The sequence below is a fragment of the Juglans regia genome, chromosome 2, assembly GCF_001411555.2.
Source record: "Juglans regia cultivar Chandler chromosome 2, Walnut 2.0, whole genome shotgun sequence".
Classification (NCBI taxonomy): Eukaryota; Viridiplantae; Streptophyta; class Magnoliopsida; order Fagales; family Juglandaceae; genus Juglans; species Juglans regia.
This window is the reverse complement of record NC_049902.1, coordinates 11,017,890-11,025,672: the sequence shown is the minus strand read 5'-3', so window position 1 is coordinate 11,025,672 and position 7,783 is coordinate 11,017,890. Positions and strand designations below refer to the sequence as shown.

The following is a 7,783-nucleotide window of genomic DNA, read 5'->3' as shown; positions in this document are numbered from 1 at the left end:
AAACCTACAAACTAATGTGGCTTTATAAGATCCGTTAGATCTACTTTATAATAAAAATTACTTTAATATGACGTATCATATCAAACCACATCAGTTTGTGGTTTACTTTTGTATAATCTTTTATGACTAAAATGTTTCCCTTTATAAAAGTGCCCAAGAAGGAGATGTTTTGGATTTTTTTCAGTCCCCCATAGTTTTCTCAGAAAAGGTTGCCAGAGATATTCACTAAATGGTTCTATAAAAGCAATAACTTTTGTATAAAGATGTTCACCCCATCTTATTTTGGCTTTTGTACAATGCTTTTAGACTGTATATAACTTAAAGCAACTTGAAGCATACACAACAGATGATCTTTTGAAAAATGAAAGGTGATATTTGTCAGCTTACAAGATGGTGCAGCCCACTTCATCCCTATACAGAAAACAAAATTCCTTAGTGATAAGTACAAGATTCTCTGATTTTGATATGGAAATGAGATGATGCAACACTCTCTGATTTTGATTTTGGAGTGGGATTATACATAACTCTTCATGTCTTCATAATTACTCAATGTTTGCTGGAATTTGAGACAAATTGGACCTTGTTGGTGTTAAGAACAATGAAAACAGAGAAGTAAAACAGGGTAATATTCTTGAGAAACCTCAACCCAATTGTTCACGGATTGATTCTATGGTTCTGTTATTCATCTTCCATTGAACACATTTATATAAGCTTAGATTGAGACTTACAAACTTCATTAAAGAAATACAACTTCCAACACAAGCTAATAATAGGAAAGCTTAAAATAGTAAAACATAAATAAGAACATGAAGAGTTCCTAGGAAATAAACATCACAATAACTGATCTTCAATACTCCTCCTTGATGTGATTTCCAGTTACACCAAGCTGTGATCTGAGAAACTGAAACTTGCTTCGAGGGAGTGCTTTGGTAAAAATATCTGCAATTTGTTCTTCAGACCGACAAAATTTCATCTCAATTTCTCCATTTGATTCTACTTCACGCAAGAAATGATATTTGACAGCTATATGTTTAGTTCTACTATGCTGGACAGGATTTTTGGCAATCGTAATAGCTGATTTGTTGTCACAAAATATTTGAGTAGAACCAAGTTGCTTTTCACCCATGTCTTCAAGAATTCTCCTTAACCAAATGGCATGGTTTGTATATCCAGCAGCAGCTACATACTCAATCTTGGCTGTGGATTGAGCTACATTTCCTTGTTTTCTTGAACTCCAAGAGAACATAGCAGAGCCAAGGCTGAAGCAATATCCTGAAGTGCTTCTCATATCATCATATGAGCCTGCCCAATCACTGTCAGTAAAGCCTACCAGCTTTGTACTTGATGTTTTCTCATACCAAATGCCAAAATTGATTGTTCCTTGCAAATACCCCAAAATCCTCTTGGAAGTGCCAAAATGAATTTGACTAGGACTTTGCATAAACCTTAAAAGCAAACTAGTAGCAAATAAAATATCAGGTCTGGTATTGCATAAGTATAGTAGACTTCCCACTAAACTTCTATATGTTGATGCATCCACTTTCTTCCCATCATCATCCTTTCTCAGTTTTTCATTTGGAATCAATGGTGTTGCTACAGGTTTACAACCTGTCATGTTGAATCTTTTCAATAAGTCTTCAGTATATTTCTTTTGAGCATAGAAAACTCCATTCTTTTCTTGACTTATTTCCATGCCTAAGAAATAATACATTTTTCCCAAACCATTCATCTCAAAGCTTGCCATCATATATCCCTTTCAAATTCCTCAAGCATTTTAGGATTGCTTCCTGTGAAAACAAGATCATCAACATATAAAGACACAATGATTAATCAGCACTGTTTTGAGACTTTATATATAAAGTTGGTTCACTTTTGCTCCTCCTAAAACCTTGCTCAGTAAAATAATTGTCAATTCTCCCTTACCAAGCTTGTGGTGCCAGTTTTAGTCCATACAAAGTTTTTTTTAGCTTGTAAACTTTGCCTTCTTCTTTTTCAAACCCCTCCGGTTGATTGACATAAACCTCTTCTTCCAGCACACCATTTAGGAATGCTGACTTCACATCTAATTGCAAGATTTCCCAACCTTTTTGAGTTGCAAGTGACACCAATGCTCTAATTGTATCCATTCTTGCAACAAGTGCAAAAGTTTCATTGTAATCAACTCCAAACTGCTGCACATATCCTTTAACTACCAATCTTGCTTTGTGCTTTAATATTGAACCATCGGGATTCCATTTGGTTTTATAAATCCATTCTACACCAGTGACATCCTTGTTTGCAGGTTGAGAAACCAACTCCCAAGTTTCATTTTTTTCAATCATTTTTATTTCTTCATTCATAGCTTTCTGCCAGACTTCTTCTTTTGATGCTGTAGTAAAGCTTACAGGTTCAAGAGTGACATAATTGCACTGCTCATACACTTCTCTTAGCAACCTTGTTCTTCTTATGGCAGATTCAGGAGATGACTCTTCATCACTGTGATCAGAGGACAATTGATCGGCAGTGGAGCTTTTGGTTTCAGTTTGTTGAGAATCTCAGGCTTCAACTTTTGTTTCTTCTTCTATTAGTGACTCGACTGGTACCTCTACAGTTTGTTTAATCATTTTCTCAGCTTCCCAATCCCAAGATACATTTTCATTAAACCTCACATCTCGGCTCACAACCAGTTTTCTTGTTTTCAAGTTGAAAATTCGAAAACCATTTGAAATGTTGTTGTATCTGACAAATATCCCTTTTTCTGCTTTCTCTTCCAGCTTAGTTCTCTTTTGAGATGGAAAATGAATATAACAAATACAACCAAAAACCCTTAAAAAACTTGCAGAGGGGTTTAATTCCACTCCAAGCTTCAAAAGGTGTCTGACTTTCAACTGCTTTTGTAGGCACACGATTGAGCAAGAACACAGCAGTGTACATTGCTTCACCCTAGAATTCTTGGGGCAATTTTTTCTCAAGTAACATGCATCTTGCCATTCCATGACTGTCCTATTCTTTCTCTCGGACACTTCATTCTATTGTGGATAATAGGCCACAGATAGCTGATGTTCTATCCCCTTAGCTTCACAAAATTTTTCAAATTCTTTGGAGTTATATTCACTGCCTCTATCACTCCTTAAAAATTTGATTTTTTGGCCTGATTGCTTCTCAACTACTAGTTTGAACTTCTTAAAAACTCCAAAAACTTTTTTGGCTTGATTGTAATTTTTCTTTAGCTCTCCAATTGCTTTCTGAAAGGAATGGTAGTTTGTGTTGTTTTCCAACCATGCACCCTTCACATACTTCAATTTCTTTTTCCAGGAAAGGTAAGTCTCTCATCATCCCCTTCTGATGCAATAATCTCAAAGAAATGAGACTGTAATGCCCAAATCTTTGGTGCCATAACATTGTCTCATCCACTGTTGCCACCATAGCCTTAGGAAAGCTCCATTGAATGGGAAAATTTCTACTTCTCCCCAGTTTTACTTCAGCCAATTCCATTTTACTTTTTTCATCATATATTTTACACAAATCATTCTCAAAACACAAGGAATAACCATTTTCCATCATTTGGCTGACACTTAACAAATTTTGATCAAGAGAAGGAACAAGTAATACATCTTTAATAAACTTAGTACATTTCTTTGTTGAGATGGCCACTGTGCCTTTTCCTCTAGATTCAACATGTTCTCCATTTCCCATCTTGACTTTGGCTTTAATAGAGGCGTCCAGATCAGTGAAACTCGTTTCATCAGAAGCCATATGGTTGTGACAACCACTGTCAATAAACCAGAATTTTTCTTTTTGAGTGAGGGCTTGACATGTGAAAAATAAATGCTCATTCTCTTCCTTTTCTTCAGAGTAGTGAGCTTGGTGATTTTTTTTAAATCTACAATCTTTTCCCATGTGCCCAAACTTCTTACAATTCCAGCATTGAGGCTTCCAGACATGATAGCTATTTTTCTCCAAGTGGTTTTTTTTTTTACAAACACCACATGGTGGAAATTCTCCCATTTTTCCTTTCAACTTGCCTTCTTTATAATCAAAATTCTTTTGATCTCTATGAGGCTTTTTCTTATAATCTTTTGTTTTCTTGTTCTTCAGATTCACCTTGGATTGGAAAGCATGCTCCAAGGAACCATCACCCCTTCTTGCTACCCTTTGTTCATGAGCTTGAAGTGATCCCATCAGCTCAGTGACTGACAGAATTTGCAAGTCCTTTGACTCCTCGATTGCTGCCACAATATGATCATACTTCTCAGGTAAATTGATCAAAATCTTTTGAACAATCCTTTGATCAGTCACCTCTTCACCATGAGCACGCATCTGATTAACTAATTCAATTAATCTGGAGCAATATTCTTTTACTTCTTCAGATTCCTTCATTTTTAAGTTTTCAGACTCACTTCTTAAATCTTGAAGTTTAATAAGTTTTACCTTTGCATTTCCTTGAAATTCGGACTGCATAATTTCCCATGCTCCTTTTGAAGTATTAGCCCTCATCAATCTTGGAAAGATTGATTCAGACACAACTTGTTGAAGGAAGAATAAGGCTGTTGCACCCTTTGTGCTTTCTTGCTTGGATTGAGTTGAATCCGAGACTCCTTTTGTTGGTATTGTCACTCCTTTTTGCACAACATCCCATAGATCTTGAGATAAGGAAAAAGTCTTCATTTTAATGCTCCAATAATCGTAGTTTTCACCACTGAAAAAAGGAACTGATGTTGTTGCTCCAAAGGTAGCCATTTTCAACCCTCAGATGAACCTAGTTGCTCTGATGCAAATTGTTGGTGTTAAGAACAATGAAACAGAGAAGCAAAACAGGGTAATATTCTTGAGAAACCTCAACCCAATTGTTCATGGATTGATTCTATGGTTCTGCTATTCATCTTCCATTGAGCACGTTTATATAAGCTTACATTGAGACTTACAAACTTCATTAAAAACAGAAATACAACTTCCAACACAAGCTAATAATAGGAAAGCTTAAAATAGTAAAACATAAATAAGAACATGAAGAGTTCCTAGTAAATAAACATCACAATAGCTGATCTTCAATAGACCTGTCTCCTGAAGATTCGCATTCTTTGGCCCGACCATATAAGCTTGAACAACAAACTGTGGAGTTCTTTCCCTATATCATTGAATAAAATACTAGTTGATCAGCAAACAATACAAAAACGAAAAATACTCCACAGCTAAATAAATTCATCAAATACACTTCTCGGAGATGGAAGTGCCTCCAAATTGATCAAGCAATCCTTGACCACTTGCACTAGTAGAGAAAGCCTAAATTCCATGATCCTGCAAGCTCAAATTCTTTACTTTGCAAACCAAGAACGAGGAACATCTTTGAATCCAAACAAAAGAAAATGAGAAGAAGTATAGGTAAGAAGATGCAAGAATTAAAATTCTTTCTTCAAGGCCTTGCTACTTCATCATCATTGGTCCTTTTGACATAAGATTCTCAGCCACTTGGTACTTGAGATCCCAGGTAAGATCAGTTCATGATCATGGGTTCCTTTTCTATCAGATAGGAAGCTCCAACAATTCTTTGCCATAAGTTCGGATTCAACAAGACTCCTATTTATTTTTTTGCCAAAAGTGGATCTGGCTTTCCTAACAAGAATGCTCGTCCTAGCTACGAACACCTTCCTACTGCAAGGCAAGGCTCTGCCCTTCCCCTAGTCTCTCCCTACAAGTCAAAGGCCACTAGAACTACTAGCACAGGAAGGAAGGGAAGGGTTGTTCTTACGAGTCATCGACAAGCCTTTCAAAAAAGTGAGTTAGTCTAGTGCTCCTCCACGTCTTCACTTCCTCGAAAGAAGCCAGAAAATCAGTAATCTTCTTTCAGAACTCCCTAGTGTCCTAGTTGTCAGCCATAAAAACATCACAGAACATCGGACATCCTTGCCATCTCTTAAAAAAAAACAAAAAAAACAAAAAAGATTTAGGTAAATTTTTCTAAAAAAAATAAAAAAATTGACAAGTGGCAATTCTTAATTAGGTTAAAAATAATCGAAAATAGTAATAAAATAGTACATAAGCTATTGCTTAAAAATCCAAACCACAATAGGTTAAAATAGAAAACACATGTTCTTAAATCCAAATAATACATAGCAAAGGAGTGTTGATCAAAATTTCTATAGAACTTTTTCTTAATTATGGTGCGGATGTATAAAACTTTAAATACATGAAAGTCCATTGGTTTTTCTTACTGGGATATATATATCTATATATATGACTTCATCGGTTGACAAGTGGCAGTTTTCTATTTGCAGGTGTGATCCTCCGGCACGAACAGAACCATTTCATAACATGCACCAAACATTTTATGCGTGGCTTTGTCAGACATGGCATTTGTTTATCCGATTTATCGGCAGCTATGTTGAAATTTCCGAAGGCCAACGCCTCGTTGCCGTCCCCTCATTAGCCTCAAATTCTCCACAAGCGCGTGCATGACATTTTAATTCCTTTTACAAGACTTGTAAATCCACTCAAAATTCCTCAACCTCTCATCCGACCCTCTCTCTCTCTCTCTCGCGCGCATTTCGTAAGCATCGGATTTTATCAGTCATGAGCCACTATGATCAGCAACAAGCTCCTGGTAAGTAAAGTGCCTCAAGTATAATCTTAAGAAGTATGTTGAGAGGATCATATATCTATTTAATTATATAAAAGCCAAGTTTTCAATTGCTTAAAATTCGAAAATGAAAGCTTGCAAAGAGAGACTTACACCAAGTGAAATGAGAGAGGTGATCTGAAACATCAAGCGGTGAAACAAAGTCAGATGTGGAACACCGCTATTATACGTATGAAGAGTTGTCTAGATGTGAAACGCCTCTATTATACATCAAGCGGTGAAACAAAGTCTTCGACTTCACCGAAGATCTGCAACATGTTGGAAGTCCAACTGTCTCTTCCACCAACGGTGCGAAGTGGCCGAGAATCACCAGGTTTGCTATACCTGCCGTTTATTTCTTTCATCATCATAAACCTAGTTGAAAAAACCCAGTTGAAAGACAAATGTTTTTACAAGTTTACAGAAATAGAGTCAATCCCTAATGTTCGATCATCCTCATCGATTAAGGATGGACTTCCTTACATAGACTACGAGGCTGCTATCGACATCAACCGGAACGGACGATCCCGCCTTGCAGCACCCTACACATCTGAAAATAGCACCCTCAACCTCACGGATTGCCCCTGTTTTCTGCACCAAAAAACAGAGCAAGTTACGAATACCCTTTGGTAATTTTGTTCAGGAAACTGGGTTGGACTGGCCCATTTTGAAGCGATGGGATGTGCCCTGGGAATGGGAAACCATTTCCTTGACTTCGCTTGCTTACGGATTAAGGTTTCATTTTTTTCCCCTTTGTGTGCGTGCTGAAAGATTGTGAAACAAACTATCTATATGAGTATTGTCTGAGGCATTTCTTTGGTTTTTGACAAGGAATGAAATTAATTTTGTTTCCCAAGCAGTTTTGTTTTGACAGGGTTGGTAGAGGCAGTAGTTATACCATATCTAGGACTCCGCATTGAGGAGCCAAATTTAGACGAGAAGGCAGAGATACTGTTTTTAGATAAGGGGTATTGGTCATCTTTTGTCATTGTTTGGTTCTACTTCAGAAGCTCTTTATGCTTGGGAGTTGGGACCCGATCTTTATTTTTGGGTACGTGCACTTACCCTTGACGGGTATGCAGAAAGTATATATGTTGGTAGAGATTTTCATGCTTCTATATATATATACACATCTGCATGATCTGCATATAGAGAGAGAGAGAGAGAGACATATTGTTTCTATTCTTG

At 36.8% G+C, this 7,783-nt stretch overlaps 1 long non-coding RNA gene across 2 annotated transcripts; it reads right to left on the bottom strand.

The window, feature by feature from the left end:
• Nucleotides 1-523: 523 nt before the first annotated feature.
• LOC118347631 lies at nucleotides 524-7,291 on the bottom strand. 2 transcript variants are annotated; one of them, XR_004800844.1, is made up of 4 exons: nucleotides 7,079-7,291; nucleotides 6,710-6,940; nucleotides 5,037-5,107; nucleotides 524-579 (listed from the first exon to the last, which is right to left on the bottom strand). It is a non-coding gene; the product is annotated as an uncharacterized LOC118347631 (long non-coding RNA). The 2 variants fall into 2 exon arrangements; XR_004800843.1 differs by lacking the exon at nucleotides 524-579 and having other exon boundaries at nucleotides 4,822-5,107.
• Nucleotides 7,292-7,783: the final 492 nt, after the last annotated feature.